This window comes from Aedes albopictus, chromosome 3 (genome assembly GCF_035046485.1).
Source record: "Aedes albopictus strain Foshan chromosome 3, AalbF5, whole genome shotgun sequence".
Lineage (NCBI taxonomy): Eukaryota > Metazoa > Arthropoda > Insecta > Diptera > Culicidae > Aedes > Aedes albopictus.
In genome coordinates this window covers 37911029-37927858 of record NC_085138.1, presented here as the reverse complement: position 1 = coordinate 37927858, position 16830 = coordinate 37911029, and positions in this window count along the sequence as shown.

Genomic DNA, 16830 nt, shown 5'->3' with positions numbered 1-16830 from the left:
TTTTTGGAGTCCGGGAACTATTTTTAAAATGCATTTAAAGTTTGTATGGGGAAAATTTTTTGTTTGGGTCGAACTGTCACTTTAACGATTGAACTGTCATTCTATCCACGAAAATTAAAATTGTTTTGTTAATTTAACCATCAAAACAAAGGTGTTGGAATCCAATAAAATCACGTTATACTCAGAAAAATGAGCTCTTTCGACTAGGCTATAGAAAATAGCAATATTTTATTCACTAAGCAACCCAATTGTTTCTTAAAAGTTACGGTCGTTCACTGCACTGACACAGTTGGTTCTCCTACACTTGCACTGTCCGCCACTGTAAAGTATGCCTACCTACAGCAGCATCCGACTTGGCGCGCGAGAGCAAACCCCAAGCTAAGAGGCGTCTCTGCGGACCATCATCGTCACTTTGTTCCGTCGTCGTCGTAGTCCAGCAGCCAGCCCATCCCGAATGCGCCACAAGAAGAGGACGCTTTTGACACGGAGAATAACAAATCTTTTGTTTACATCATCCACGTACGGCTCGTTCCCCACTGCTTGCCAGGCACCTGCGCGCGCGCCTAAACGGCTGTTGCTGGACGGCGGGTGGTTTGCTGTCGAAGTTGAAAAATGCTCCCGAGAAAAACCTAAAAGTGTCATAATTTAAAATAAAATTTCCTTCCGCCGTTGTCACCTCCGGCCACTTCCTTTCGGTTGGGGTTCGGGTTGGGCTACCGGGGGACGATTACCACCCACCCATTTGGTTATGGTGTCGTCGTCGGAAAAGCGCGCACATGGGGTGTCACAAACGGGTCTATTAGAAGAAGAGCGACGTAGCAGAGCCAGCAAGCCAGCAGCCGCCGCCGGATTGGAGAATGCGTAAACAACGGACGAAGCCAAGTCACGCTGCCCTGGCCCTGGTGGAACCTGAACGACGACGACGACAGTGCGCGAGTGTTTTGGATGGCGATGATTTTCGTCGCCGGTCGGTGTTTAGAGGCCCCGCTCTCGGTTGGCGTCGCTGGTCGCCGGTCGTCGTCGTTTGGATGCTGCGAGTGCTGCCAGGCGTCATCTTTGGTGATATTGTTTACCACAGCAAACGGCGTAATGACTGCGTGTTCGTGATAAAATTAGCCGTCATTGTTTACACCGAGATGCAATGTGTCCAAGACCAGCCCGATCCCATGCGGTACGGTGGAGTATCTGTGAGGGTTTGGGATGCGGGTTTTAGAAATGTTGCCAAGAAACGACAATCTGATGTAGCTTTGGGTACCAAAACGTGTTCTGAGAATAGCACTGTCTATACAGGGCAAACAAACTGAAAATAATTTCTCAGTGCAATATTACAGTGCGACAGCCATGGTATAGTTTATCTTGTAACTATGATTCCTTCAATCAGTTAAGAAAAAGGCAAACGTAGATCAAAACTACACATAAGAAAGTCTATTTTAAACGTATTTTCATTAAAACCGAGTTTATATTAAACTTTTGGGCAAAAAATAAAAATTGTTGATATTTTTGTTATTTGTCAACCCCTTCAAACAATCTGCTGTACGACTTTGTTTCAACTATATTTTTAATGATTGGCCGCTTATTTTCGGTAGATTTATTATTGTAGATTCCAAATCTGCCCTTGAATCTCTTAACAAAGTGTGTTTTTACAAACTGGAATCAATTTTGTAAATTGGGACATAAATCTCCATACACCAATAAACGCCTAAAAGTATGCAATGCCCTTGTAATTTTATGAAAATTATATTGTTGTGTTCAAAATTTTCTTATAAAACGTTCAGAAACAACCTAAAAAAAAAGAGAATTTACTATGAATAGCATGTAATCATATGTTGATGTACCGTTAAAAATATATATTTTACAATGATAATGATTTTTGATAGCTAAATTCACTGTTTTTTTCAGTCAGTACTCAACACACTCATATATGTTGAATTTTGTTAAGAAAATCCTTATTTTACTATAAAACTTCAATCTATCATATTCCACAAGGCTTCTTTCATCAAGTTCATACTCCTAAGATTTTAAGCTGTGAAGATTTTTTAGGATTTGATGTGTTTTTCAAGGCACTATCAAAGTTACCCCAAAATGAATATATGATTCTTGCGGAAATGAAAAATTAAAAATCCCCCAAAATATTTGAAATTATCGAATCTAACAATTGCAATTGATAACTGATACCCCAGTACATGTTTTAAAAATATAAAACTTGGGGAAATACTGTTACATGGAAAAATATTTGGGAAATTCGCTGAAAAACTATCAAAGTTACCCCATTTTACGGTACATACATTTATTTGTTCAACATCACATTTAAGACAAGACATAATCAACAATAGTACGCCACTCGGTTTGTGGCTGCCGTTCTCCATCCTCGGTCGCGCCCAATGCTCGCCAGGTTACGCTCCACCTGGTGCGCCCATCGTGCTCTCTGCGCTCCACGCCTTCTTGTGCCAACCGGATCAGTTGCAAACACCAACTTTGCAGGGTTGTTGTCCGGCATTCTTGCAACATGCCCTGCCCACCGTATCCTTCCGGTTTTGGCCACCTTCTGGATGCTGGGTTCGCCGTAAAGTACAGCGAGCTCGTTGCTCATCCTTCTCCGCCACACATCATTCTCCTGTACACCGCCGAAGATCGTTCTTAGCACGCGTCGCTCGAAAACTCCGAGTGCTTGTAGGTCCTCCTCGAGCATGGTCCATGCCTCGTGCCCGTAGAGGATCACCGGTCTTATTAGTGTTTTGTACATATGGTACATTTGGTGCGGGGGTGGATCTTTTTCGACCTCAGTTTCTTCTGGAGCCCGTAGTTAGGCCCGACTTCCGCTGTTGATGCGCCTTCGAATTTCACGGCTCACGTTGTTGTCAGCCGTTAGTAAGGATCCGAGGTAGACCTCGAAAGTATCCCCGTCTATCGTATCATTACTACCCAGACGGATCCGGTCGTGTTCGGTTCCGCCTACCAGCATGTACTTTGTTTTTGAGGCATTCACCACCAGTCCGACCCTTGCTGCTTCGCGTTTCAGGCGAGTGTACAGCTCTGCCACCGTTCCAAATGTTCTGGCAATAATGTCCATGTCGTCCGCAAAGCACACAAATTGACCAGATTTAGTGAAAATCGTTCCCCGGCTGTTGAGCCCGGCTCGTCGCATCACATCTTCCAGAGCGATGTTGAAGAGTAGGCATGAGAGTCGCAGTCCCCGGCGAGATTCGAATGATCTGGATAGTTCGCCCGAAACCCTTACGCTGTTTTGCACACCGTCCATCGTTGCTTAAATCAGACTAGTCAGCTTCCCAGGAAAGCCGTTTTCGTACATGGTTCTCCATAGCTTTGCGCGGTCGATACTGTCGTATGCCGCTTTGAAGTCGATGAACAGGTGATGCGTTGGGACCTGGTATTCACGGCATTTCTGGAGGATTTGCCGTACGGTAAAAATCTGGTCCGTTGTCGACCGGCCGTCGATGAAGCCGGCTTCATAATTTCCCACGAACTCATTCGTTTTAGGTGACAGACGACGGAAGATGATCTGGGGTAGCACTTTGTAGGCAGCATTCAAAATAGTGATCGTCCTGAAGTTCCCACATTCCAAATGGTCGCCTTTCTTGTGAGTGGGGCAGATTACCCCTTCCTTCCACTCCTCCGGTAGCTGTTCGGTTTCCCAGATCCTGACTATCAGCCGATGGAGACAGGTGGCCAACTTTTCTGGGCTCATCTTGCGGAGTTCAGCTGCGATACCATCCTTACCAGCTGCTTTGTTGGTTTTGAGCTGGTGAATGGCATCCTTAACTTTCCTCAGCGTGGGAGTTGGTTGATTTCCGTCCTTCGCTGCACTGGCGTCCTCGTTTCCTCCGTTGCCGTGGTCTCTCGTGCCTACGTTCTCCACGCCATTCAGGTGCTGATCGAAGTGCTGCTTCCACCTTTCGATCACCTCACGTCCGTCCGTCAAAAGGCCTACGTCTATATCCCTGCATATTTCGGCTCGCGGCACGAAACCATTGCGGGATACGTTGAGCTTCTGATAGAACTTCCGTGTTTCTTGGGAACGGCACAGCAGTTCCATTTCTTCGCACTCCGCTTCTTCCAGCCGGCGCTTATTCTCCCGATAAAGGCGGCTATGACTAATGTCTTATTTGAAAGATAATTTCGTCAAGAATGTGTAGATATGTTGAAACAGTAGTTCCGGGAACAATGGCCACCGGGAATCTGCTACACAGGGCACCATGTCAGACATGCGGAATAGCACTACATTTTACCAGTATTTGTGGAATATCTCGTGTTCTGAACCATTTAGAAGGATACCGTCTTTGACAAAGTTGCTTATAAGACTAAGAGCTTTCACATAGAAAATAATTTAGTTCTAGAATCACTCACTGCGTGGCGCTGGTGTTCTTAGGAGCTTCCAGTTCCGTCTAAATGTCGTATATTTTGTGTTCTGGACCACTTAGAAGGATACTGTCTTTGGCAAAGTTACTTAGAAGACTGAGAGCTTTCACATAGAATAAAATTTATTTCGAGAATCACTCACTTTTTGGCGCTAGTGCTCTTAGGACAAGGATGGGAACAGTCAGAGTTACACTCACTTGCTATTTTCTCAGTTAAGAAACGTACAAACCCGGACAACTTGGTCCAGAGGATGTGTAGGGATGAGTTTGGCTGGAACGCCGTTTCAACGGCTATCACCCATATCGTCTGGGAGCTACAGAGGAGGTGGCGCGTGGACTCGGAGAATGGCTAGTTCAGATGCAGTACAAGAGGTGGTCCAGGGGTTCGGAGTCGGCTTCGTAGGTCATACCGGTGCCCTGCGGTCGAGATCGACCCTTACAGCGATTAAGTGGCCGCGGAGAGGAAGTCCCGGTAGCGGTGCTGTCGTGGCGTCGGTCTACTGGGTTGGATCCGAGCCCGCGGTTGGAAAGGGGTCCCCGGCAAGGGTCGGGGCAGGTGGAGACCCTGCTGTTAGCAACCTTCTGGTGCAGCTGATAGAGCCTGAAGGGTAGTGATACCCTTCCTTACGGGCAGGTCAGATCGGGTTGCACGTGGGCATCAGTTCTTGATGTCTGCAAAGCAGTTGGGCGCGGGCGGGGTTGACCCTGCCCGCCTTCCGAGGACAAAGGGAGTGGCGAGGACCACTCGGGAAACTGGCTAAGCGCCAGCATGCTACCGTGATGGACTCTCCAAAGCGAGTCATCGATGTTCGTTGCTGCAGGCTACGCAGCTAACCTTGAGGGTGCGATGTGCACTAGCCCCTCTCTGAAGCAATACCTTCTTGGTGGTTCCGGAGAGACGTAGAGAGTAGTCCTGGCTTTTACTTTTGTTGTAGAAGACAGCCTCAGACCTACACTACCCTAACCTTCTGTTAGGGTGTCTGTTGAGCAGATTATCCCCCTATGGTTTAGAAGGAAAAAAAAAGTGCAATCAAATTACGATGTATGAACGACTTTGCCTTGTGGCTTTGTCTAAAAGTTTGCCGAATAGGGTAGGGGTCGCATACGCCTACCGAAGTCGTCAGAGAGCTGCGAAGGCATCTCTCCACGAGGTGAATGTAAATTATACTCACCTTGTGGAGAGTCACTTTCACAGCTCTGTCACGACTTTGGTATGCGTGGACGACCCCTACTCTATTCGGCAAACTTTAAGACAAAATCACAAGGCAAAAAGCGTTCATACAACGTTTCTTGATTGCACGCTTCTGAGCCAAGATTATAGCAAGTGAATGTAACTCTTCGCAAGTGAGTGTTCCCATCCCTGCTCGGGAGCTTACAATTCAGTTCATGCGATTGCAGATCTGCGTCGCTCCCCAAGTAACATTTTAAGTTTTGTTCGGCTCTATAAGAGATCTTCATGTCCAATTTTATAAAACTTGCAATAAAACTGATTTATACATCAAAACCTCTTGAAAACCTCTTTAAGGCGAAACTGGAAGCATTTCCTCACTTTTTGGTTTTTGATTTTTTTGGTTTGAACAAAATTTCACAAAAAAATGGTTTCTGCAAAAATGGAAAACATTTTACACCACAAAAAAATTCAGAGGATACCTTGGTCCATACTCTACATGTGTACGAAAACCGATTTTGAAAATATTGCTTCGTTATTTAATAAAAAAATAAAAAACCAAAATAATGAGGAAATGCTTCCAGTTTCGCCTTAAGAGCATCTTCCGACTAAGTGGACCACTCTCGGAGAGGTTTTGCAAACCACATTAAGAGTAGCAACAAAACTGTTTTAAAACTTTTCCATTCTCGAAAAGAGGTTATGATGATTGTTGTTGTTTTTTTTTTTCAACAAAAATTATGACAGCTCAAAATGCAGAGAATTTTCTTCGATGGCACGTAAAGTTCAGGAGAATGCATTATTCGAAAGTAAAAAGCGATCATTTCAAAGTAATATTTTAGTAGGGCAGACAATTAAACGTTCTATAATAAATAGAAAATTTCCCATGAATAATTCGAAAAGTCCCAGTGAAGAAACAGGGGTGTAAGCAGTAATAAATAAAAAAATTCCATAAACAAATAGAAAAATGCATAAATAAATCAAAAGTTTCCATAAATACCGTCGATGGGGGTGACAATGGGTCTGGGGGGTGAGATTGGGTCAAAACGGAGAAACATAAAATTTGAAATAACTCGTCAACTATCGCTAATTTATATTGAAAACTTTATATTATTTCAAAGAGGAGATGTTTTTAAACGTCATGATGCAGAATAAGATGTTTAGCAATAATCGTTTTTTGTAAAATTTGTGGCTAAACTTATGTGATGAAACTACTAGTAAATCACTCTGAAAAAATTTCTCCTTCGCAATGTTCCACACAAGCACCTAACCATAAATTTTCTAATAAGTAGTTAGCTGTAGGTATTACCTGGTTGATGCAACGAAAAAAGTGGGCTGTCAATGCACTTTTTATTTAAAAATTCAATATTTTCGACCCTATGTCTGAATATTAAGAATGGGGGTGAGATTGGGTCAAGCAAGTTATCGACTGCACATAACCTTAACTGAAAATTCAACTTGTTATTCAGTCACCATTTGACTTTAAAGTGGTGCCATGTTTACCGTATCTTCATAAAAGCACGCTTTTTTCGAAAATATGTCGAAGAAGCGTCAAGCGAGTGTGTTCATACGTTTAGTGCCTAAATTCATTTGTAAAAATACACCCTTGCGTTTGGACAGCTCCTCTACTCATCATCTAGCCTTTAGTGTACTGCATATTCGTTTAAATTTTATTGCGAGTGTGGGTGTAATAATATGAAATGTTGTATAACATAATATTTTAATGACCCCCTATCTTGAGAGGCCAATGATCATGTACATAAAAGTTTATAACGGAGGGCTTGGTTAAACATTTCTTCTGCAGTATACTAAAAATATCATATTTTTTTCAATCAATCTTTCAATGCGTCCCTCCCTCATTGTAATCTTCCTCCCTCCTCTCTTGGAGGTTGAAACTTTAAATGAGGATGATTATGGTGGCTAAAATGGCGATACAACCTACAAACGTTATTCTATCAAATTTCAACCATTTTTTCGGTTGAATTAGCCCTTTTAGGTGGGTTTATCATCTTTTAAAATTACCTAAATTTTTATTCGTCATGGTTACATTGTATTTTAAATAGATTTACTAGATATGATCAATAAAATTAATTTATATTCTTAGATAGGTGACTTCGAATACTTTGACCCATTCTCACCCCCTCTAAGGGGTGAGATTGGGTCAATTTTCAATCATTTTAGTTTAGTAAGTAATTCATAGAATGTGGTACTTTCTTGCTAAACTTTCATTACCATATATAAGAGTATACATACCAAATAAAAAGTTATTCCGACTTCATTTGCATTTGTTATTTAACAAACAATCTTTGAGTATCCTTTTTTGACCCATTCTCACCCCCAACGACGGTAATTGATTTTTGAGCAATTAAAAACGTTAAAAATGCAATGAATAAATCAACTGCTGCAATTTAAAAAAAAAACAATTTTCCCACCAAATAACTTTGAATTTTTTATAAATAAATCCGATTTTTCTATAATAAATTAGAAAATTCACAATAAAAAAAATATCGAATAAGCAATAAAAAATTCAAAAAATGCAATAAAAAATTACGAAAAAAATGACGACCCATGAAAAATAAATGCAGAAAAGTATGAGACAGTGAAATGCTGAATCGCACTTATATGACTGAATCGACTGAAAAGCTTGCGTAACTATGATTGCAATTTACCGAGCAATTGCTTGCTGTCCGAACTCGTTATCGCTTGTCGGACCTAAAAAAGGGATAACATCTATGTTTGCATTATACCGGGCAAATTCTTGAATCTGTGGTTTGCCTAGAACCGAATCGATGCAGTTGCGGTGCATCGGATATCGGAAACTTCAGCGGCCTTCTGCCGCCTCAGTTCCTCAATCCTCTTGCGGCTTCGCCGCATGGTCTATATAATTTTTGGCTCAAAATGCATTTACGTTTATTGCTCGTTTTTCGACATTTATTGATAAATTATTTTTTTGTTATTGCACTTTTTGAATTATTTATTGCTTTTTCGATATTTTTTATTGTGAATTTTCTAATTTATTATGGAAAAATCGGATTTATTTATGAAAAATTCGAAGTTTTTTGGTGGGAACAGTTTTTATTGCAACAGTTGAATTATTCATTGCATTTTTGACGTTTTTAATTGCTCAAAAATCAATTATTTATGGAAACTTTTGATTTATTTATGCACTTTTCTATTTGTTTATGGAACTTTTGTTATTTATTACTGCTTACACCCCTGTTTCTTCACTGGGACTTTTGGAATTATTTATGACGAATAATCACTTTCTTATGAGTCGTTTATATTTTGGCCATTTTAGTAGTTATTGTGTTGGTAGGCTTATGCGCATTCAATTTTACCGTGAATATTGGGGTTACAGAAACATAAAATTAATGCGCTTCGAAAATAGTGAATATTATCATCTTGGAATGAAATAAATCAACTTGTTAATTTAGTAAAACTATCTGGAATCACAAGGAAACTTAGCTGAGAGAGATTATTTATGTGGGCATGTTATGGAAATGGCGGCAAACTATCAATTCATTGCTAATTTGAGCAAAATTAACTATTTTCAACTCACGTCAGCTAATTTTTCAATATGGCGACGACCAAATTAGCGAAAATAAAACGAAAGCAATTTTACTTTTATGATGACCTAGCAGTGTCATAGTTTCTGCTTTTTCACCAACAGATGTCGTAACAAGTCGAACGGATCGCCATCCGTTGAGAGTTTTTTTTAGTTTTATTGTGGTAATAATAAATGCCAGAAGGTTTACATATCGGAGAGCTTTGTTTACTCTTGAAACCTGGCTTTATGGATATCTTCAAGTATACTATAAAACATTTCATCAATGGTTTTCATAAAAGTAGTCATAAAACTGTAAGTTTTAATTATTGCTGTAATAAAACTGTAATAAAAATCAAACAAAACCAATCAGCAATGGAATTGTTACTCGAGGATCCTGCCTACGGGCGAGACGGCGGATGCAACGAGCACGGACTGAGAAAGAGTGAAACGAACGGCGGGTTGTGTTTACCGCTGCAAAAGCCGCACTGAAGACCGAGATAAGGGCACCCGAGATGAACTAGCCCAAGGTTAAAAATCTCGTGAATACAGACAAAAAAAAGAGATAAGGACAAGTAAAAAGACCTGCAAGACCATGATAACCAAGATGAGAGGTGTTATGGCTCCTACTGAGCAATCTCCAGAGATGTTGGAGGGAATCATCGAGGGTTTTTTTCGCATCATGATCCTAGTCCTTGGCCTCCTTTCGTAGGACAACCGGGGACTTGGCTGGAGAGGGTCACCCATGTGGAACTTGCGGGGATAGCAAGTCCCTTAGCGTAGGTTAGGCCCCAGGTTCAGGCGGAGTTCCGTACCTGGCCTTAAATGTAGCTATTACAGAGGCTCTCGAGATGTTCAGGTCTGCTATGCAGAAATGCCTGGACGAGGGAGTTTTCCCACATGTTAAGAAGCGGCAAAGCCTGATTCTATTACCAAAGGCAGAGAAACCAACCGGAGATTCGTCAGCATACAGACCAATATGCTGGATCGATACGGCGGGAAGGTGCTCGAAAAGATCGTACTCATTAGAATGTTGAGGTACCTCGAGGGTGTAAATGATCCCTCGGGCAACCAGTTCGGCTCTCGAAAGGGAAGGCCGAGCGTAGACGCTATCATGTCGGTTGCAAAAACTACCGAGATAGCGCTCCAGCGTAAGAGAAGGGGGATTCTCTTCTGCACGGTAGTGACTCTTGTTACCGGCGGGTTATATATGTTCCGGCGGATATAATGGCAAAACTTAATTTAGTTGCGGTTTCAGTTAACGGAAGCAGGAGGAGGACATCTGCCTCCGTTTACTCTCGGTTGTTATATGCAGCACGTGTTTGCTGTTCGAAACTTGCGCGCTACATCATTGTCGGCTATGATGTCCTTCATTTCTATTGCTCACGCACGTGGGCGGGTATCAAGACAATGAAGAAAGCGATATAAACATGCAAAAAAGCAAAATGGTCATTGGCAGAGGAAGCTCTCGGTTAATAACTATGGAAGTGCTCATAGAACACCAAGCTGAAGAACAGGCTTTGCCCCAGTTGGGGCGTAATGCCAAGAAGAGTAAAGGAGGATGTTTCGGACAAGTTTTGTGATCTATGAGCCATTTTACGAAGTGACAACATTGTCGATGATGATATTGATTTTCACGGGTTAGGACGCTACCTCCTGTCCACTTCATTCCCAAAATCGGCTCGTAAAATGGCTCATAGGCAATTTCTATCGAAGACTACTAGACTACTAAATAGGCTCACTGAAGTTATAACTCTGACGATAGAAATATTATCAGTGTAGCGACTGTGCAGCTGTGGTGAAACATTTGACACAATTATTATGCAGTTCCTCCAGCTCATAGTCGCGCAGCATCAAGAAGACCTCAATTTAGCTTAAATTTCAGTCTTTTTCTCATCGTGATGAATCACAGTTCTTGAACATCACGACTAATGACACACCCTAACTGCCGGGTTCCGAGAGCGCCCTTAAAGGCAATTTCACCTGTTGTCCAGCGAGCGTTATCCGCCCTCGCATTTATCGATTATAGGACCCCGAAAGCTGCTACCCCGGAGCTGTGGGGCACAATGATCCGAAATTAATCACATATCCAGCTCTTGTAGGCAATACCCGTACTGCTCGGTTCAACTCTTTCCTTATCGAAGGCTTCGGAGTAGTATGTACTGGCGATTGTGTCAAGTGGTAGTGTAGCATTGGGCGATTTGATACCATCGATTCTCATAAAATCACAATCAAGTTTTGAGGTGTGTTAATCTAAATTTCTTTCATATAATTTATTAAAAATTTGTAGCTTATTACTCAAAAAATATATAAACTTTTTGTAGTTGATCTAGATATCGAATATGAGTAAATCTAAGCAATTGATTGCATTCGAACAAAACGCCCAATACTATTTCATAAATTATAGAACAACGTTCGACGCGACCAAGAAGCAGGCCCACCGAACGGCCACCGAAGTATCGCGGTCTCGTCACTCCCGCGGTCATCATCGACCATCGCATCGTGTCGTCCAGTCCAATCGTTGGGGGTTCGCGCAATGAACCGGGGCTGGGCGAGATCGATCGATCTTTCTCGCACCCTACTGCACTCTTTCTATCTCTCTGTGTCTCTCCCCGATGTATGTTCCTATACCTATGGCATATTATTACATACATTTAATATTTATGTTTATCTGGTTGGCAAAATGGTACCGCAACTTGAAGTCACGTTTAGAGCATTATTCCGCACTTCTTATTCCTTCTCTCCTCACTTTTCTGGTTTTTGCTCCGGTGGTGATGGTGTTGTGGTCTTCAGATGGAATAGGTTCGGCACGGTCATTTGTTTGGGGGCAGGCGGGTGGAGCAATATCGATTGTGACGCGGTCAGCTGGTGTCAGTTGCGAAGATCGAATTGGAACATGGTGTAGTAATCTAGAAATTGGTCGCCATTGAGGCCAAGTTATTTATTGGGAGTAAATTTAAAATAGTGAGTGCCAAAAAATTCATTTCCAAACTCGTGCAATCGAGCAGTTCCGACTAATGGATTGCCAGAAATATCCAAGCTTCTGGCGGATGTCCTGGCTTCAGTACTCTCAGGGGAATCTTGGCTTATCAGAAGAATTCTGGCTCAACTGAATCCTGACTTCAGAAATCATACGAGAATCAAGGCTTCAGCATTCTCATACGAATTTTGGCAACATGATTCTCAGGAGAATCCTGGCTTCAGGATTCTCAGGACAATCTTGGCCTCAGGATTCTCAGGAGAATCCTGGCTTTAGAATTCTCAGGAGAATCCTGGCTTCAGGATTCTCAGGAGAATCCTGGCTTCAGGATTCTCAGGAGAATCCTGGCATCAGAATTCTCAGGAGAATCCTGGCTTCAGGATTCTCAGGAGAATCCTGGCTTCAGGATTCTCAGGAGAATCCTGGCTTCAGGATTCTCAGGAGAATCCTGGCTTCAGGATTCTCAGGAGAATCCTGGCTTCAGGATTCTCAGGAGAATCCTGGCATCAGAATTCTCAGCAGAATCCTGGCTTCAGGATTCTCAGGAGGATCCTGGCTTCAGGATTCTCAGGAGAATCCTGGCTTCAGGATTCTCAGGAGAATCCTGGCTTCAGGATTCTCAGGAGAATCCTGGCTTCAGGATTCTCAGGAGAATCCTGGCTTCAGGATTCTCAGGAGAATCCTGGCTTCAGGATTCTCAGGAGAATCCTGGCTTCAGGATTCTCAGGAGAATCCTGGCTTCAGGAATCTCAGGAGAATCATGGCTTCAGGAATCTCAGGAGAATCCTGGCTTCAGGATTCTCAGGAGAATCCTGGCTTCAGGAATCTCAGGAGAATCATGGCTTCAGGAATCTCAGGAGAATCCTGGCTTCAGGATTCTCAGGAGAATCCTGGCTTCAGGATTCTCAGGAGAATCCTGGCTTCAGGATTCTCAGGAGAATCCTGGCTTCAGGATTCTCAGGAGAATCCTGGCTTCAGGATTCTCAGGAGAATCCTGGCTTCAGGATTCTCAGGAGAATCCTGGCTTCAGGAATCTCAGGAGAATCCTGGCTTAAGGATTCTCAGGAGAACCCTGGCTTCAGGATTCTCAGGAGCATCCTGGCTTCAGGATTCTCAGGAGCATCCTGGCTTCAGGATCAACAGGAGAATCCTGGCTTCAGGATTCTCAAGAGAATCCTGGCTTCAGGATTCTCAGGAGAATCCTGGCTTCGGGATTCTCAGGAGAATCCTGGCTTCGGGATTCTCAGGAGAATCCTGGCTTCGGAATTCTCAGAAGAATTCTGACTTCAGAATTCTCAGCAGAATCCTGGCTTCAGGATTCTCAGCAGAATCCTGGCTTCAGGATTCTCAGCAGAATCCTGGCTTCAGGATTCTCAGCAGAATCCTGGCTTCAGGATTCTCAGCAGAATCCTGGCTTCAGGATTCTCAGCAGAATCCTGGCTTCAGGATTCTCAGCAGAATCCTGGCTTCAGGATTCTCAGCAGAATCCTGGCTTCAGGATTCTCAGCAGAATCCTGGCTTCAGGATTCTCAGCAGAATCCTGGCTTCAGGATTCTCAGCAGAATCCTGGCTTCAGGATTCTCAGGAGAATCCTGGCTTCAGGATTCTCAGGAGAATCCTGGCTTCAGGATTCTCAGGAGAACCCTGGCTTCAGGATTCTCAGGAGAATCCTGGCTTCAGGATTCTCAGGAGAATCCTGGCTTCAGGAATCTCAGGAGAATCATGGCTTCAGGAATCTCAGGAGAATCCTGGCTTCAGGATTCTCAGGAGAATCCTGGCTTCAGGATTCTCAGGAGAATCCTGGCTTCAGGATTCTCAGGAGAATCCTGGCTTCAGGATTCTCAGGAGAATCCTGGCTTCAGGATTCTCAGGAGAATCCTGGCTTCAGGATTCTCAGGAGAATCCTGGCTTCAGGATTCTCAGGAGAATCCTGGCTTCAGGATTCTCAGGAGAATCCTGGCTTCAGGATTCTCAGGAGAATCCTGGCTTCAGGATTCTCAGGAGAATCCTGGCTTCAGGATTCTCAGGAGAACCCTGGCTTCAGGATTCTCAGGAGAATCCTGGCTTCAGGATTCTCAGCAGAATCCTGTCTTCAGGATTCTCAGGAGAATCCTGGCTTAAGGATTCTCAGGAGAACCCTGGCTTCAGGATTCTCAGGAGAATCCTGGCTTCAGGATTCTCAGGAGAATCCTGGCTTCAGGATTCTCAGGAGAATCCTGGCTTCAGGATTCTCAGGAGAATCCTGGCTTCAGGATTCTCAGGAGAATCCTGGCTTCAGGATTCTCAGGAGATTCCTGGCTTCAGGATTCTCAGGAGAATCCTGGCTTAAGGATTCTCAGGAGAACCCTGGCTTCAGGATTCTCAGGAGAATCCTGGCTTCAGGATTCTCAGGAGCATCCCGGCTTCAGGATCAACAGGAGAATCCTGGCTTCAGGATTCTCAAGAGAATCCTGGCTTCAGGATTCTCAGGAGAATCCTGGCTTCGGGATTCTCAGGAGAATCCTGGCTTCGGAATTCTCAGAAGAATTCTGACTTCAGAATTCTCAGCAGAATCCTGGCTTCAGGATTCTCAGCAGAATCCTGGCTTCAGGATTCTCAGCAGAATCCTGGCTTCAGGATTCTCAGCAGAATCCTGGCTTCAGGATTCTCAGCAGAATCCTGGCTTCAGGATTCTCAGGAGAATCCTGGCTTCGGGATTCTCAGGAGAATCCTGGCTTCGGAATTCTCAGAAGAATTCTGACTTCAGAATTCTCAGCAGAATCCTGGCTTCAGGATTCTCAGCAGAATCCTGGCTTCAGGATTCTCAGCAGAATCCTGGCTTCAGGATTCTCAGCAGAATCCTGGCTTCAGGATTCTCAGCAGAATCCTGGCTTCAGGATTCTCAGCAGAATCCTGGCTTCAGGATTCTCAGGAGAATCCTGGCTTCAGGATTCTCAGGAGATTCCTGGCTTCAGGATTCTCAGGAGAATCCTGGCTTAAGGATTCTCAGGAGAACCCTGGCTTCAGGATTCTCAGGAGAATCCTGGCTTCAGGATTCTCAGGAGCATCCCGGCTTCAGGATCAACAGGAGAATCCTGGCTTCAGGATTCTCAAGAGAATCCTGGCTTCAGGATTCTCAGGAGAATCCTGGCTTCGGGATTCTCAGGAGAATCCTGGCTTCGGAATTCTCAGAAGAATTCTGACTTCAGAATTCTCAGCAGAATCCTGGCTTCAGGATTCTCAGCAGAATCCTGGCTTCAGGATTCTCAGGAGAATCCTGGCTTCAGGATTCTCAGGAGATTCCTGGCTTCAGGATTCTCAGGAGAATCCTGGCTTAAGGATTCTCAGGAGAACCCTGGCTTCAGGATTCTCAGGAGAATCCTGGCTTCAGGATTCTCAGGAGCATCCCGGCTTCAGGATCAACAGGAGAATCCTGGCTTCAGGATTCTCAAGAGAATCCTGGCTTCAGGATTCTCAGGAGAATCCTGGCTTCGGGATTCTCAGGAGAATCCTGGCTTCGGAATTCTCAGAAGAATTCTGACTTCAGAATTCTCAGCAGAATCCTGGCTTCAGGATTCTCAGCAGAATCCTGGCTTCAGGATTCTCAGCAGAATCCTGGCTTCAGGATTCTCAGCAGAATCCTGGCTTCAGGATTCTCAGCAGAATCCTGGCTTCAGGATTCTCAGGAGAATCCTGGCTTCAGGATTCTCAGGAGAATCCTGGCTTCAGGATTCTCAGGAGAATCCCGGCTTCAGGATTCTCAGGAGAATCCTGGCTTCAGGATTCTCAGGAAAATCCTGGCTTCAGGATTCTCAGGAGAATCCTGGCTTCAGGATTCTCAGGAGAATCCTGGCTTCAGGATTCTCAGGAGAATCCTGGCTTAAGGATTCTCAGGAGAACCCTGGCTTCAGGAATCTCAGGAGCATCCTGGCTTCAGGATTCTCAGGAGCATCCTGGCTTCAGGATCAACAGGAGAATCCTGGCTTCAGGATTCTCAAGAGAATCCTGGATTCAGGATTCTCAGGAGAATCCTGGCTTCGGGATTCTCAGGAGAATCCTGGCTTCGGGATTCTCAGGAGAATCCTGGCTTCGGAATTCTCAGAAGAATTCTGACTTCAGAATTCTCAGCAGAATCCTGGCTTCAGGATTCTCAGCAGAATCCTGGATTCAGGATTCTCAGCAGAATCCTGGCTTCAGGATTCTCAGCAGAATCCTGGCTTCAGGATTCTCAGCAGAATCCTGGCTTCAGGATTCTCAGCAGAATCCTGGCTTCAGGATTCTCAGCAGAATCCTGGCTTCAGGATTCTCAGCAGAATCCTGGCTTCAGGATTCTCAGCAGAATCCTGGCTTCAGGATTCTCAGCAGAATCCTGGCTTCAGGATTCTCAGCAGAATCCTGGCTTCAGGATTCTCAGCAGAATCCTGGCTTCAGGATTCTCAGGAGAATCCTGGCTTCAGGATTCTCAGGAGAATCCTGGCTTCAGGATTCTCAGGAGAATCCTGGCTTCAGGATTCTCAGGAGAATCCTGGCTTCAGGATTCTCAGGAGAATCCTGGCTTCAGGATTCTCAGGAGAATCCTGGCTTCAGGATTCTCAGGAGAATCCTGGCTTCAGGATTATCAGGAGAATCCTGGCTTCAGGAATCTCAGGAGAATCATGGCTTCAGGATTCTCAGGAGAATCCTGGCTTCAGGATTCTCAGGAGAATCCTGGCTTCAGGATTCTCAGGAGAATCCTGGCTTCAGGATTCTCAGGAGAATCCTGGCTTCAGGATTCTCAGGAGAATCC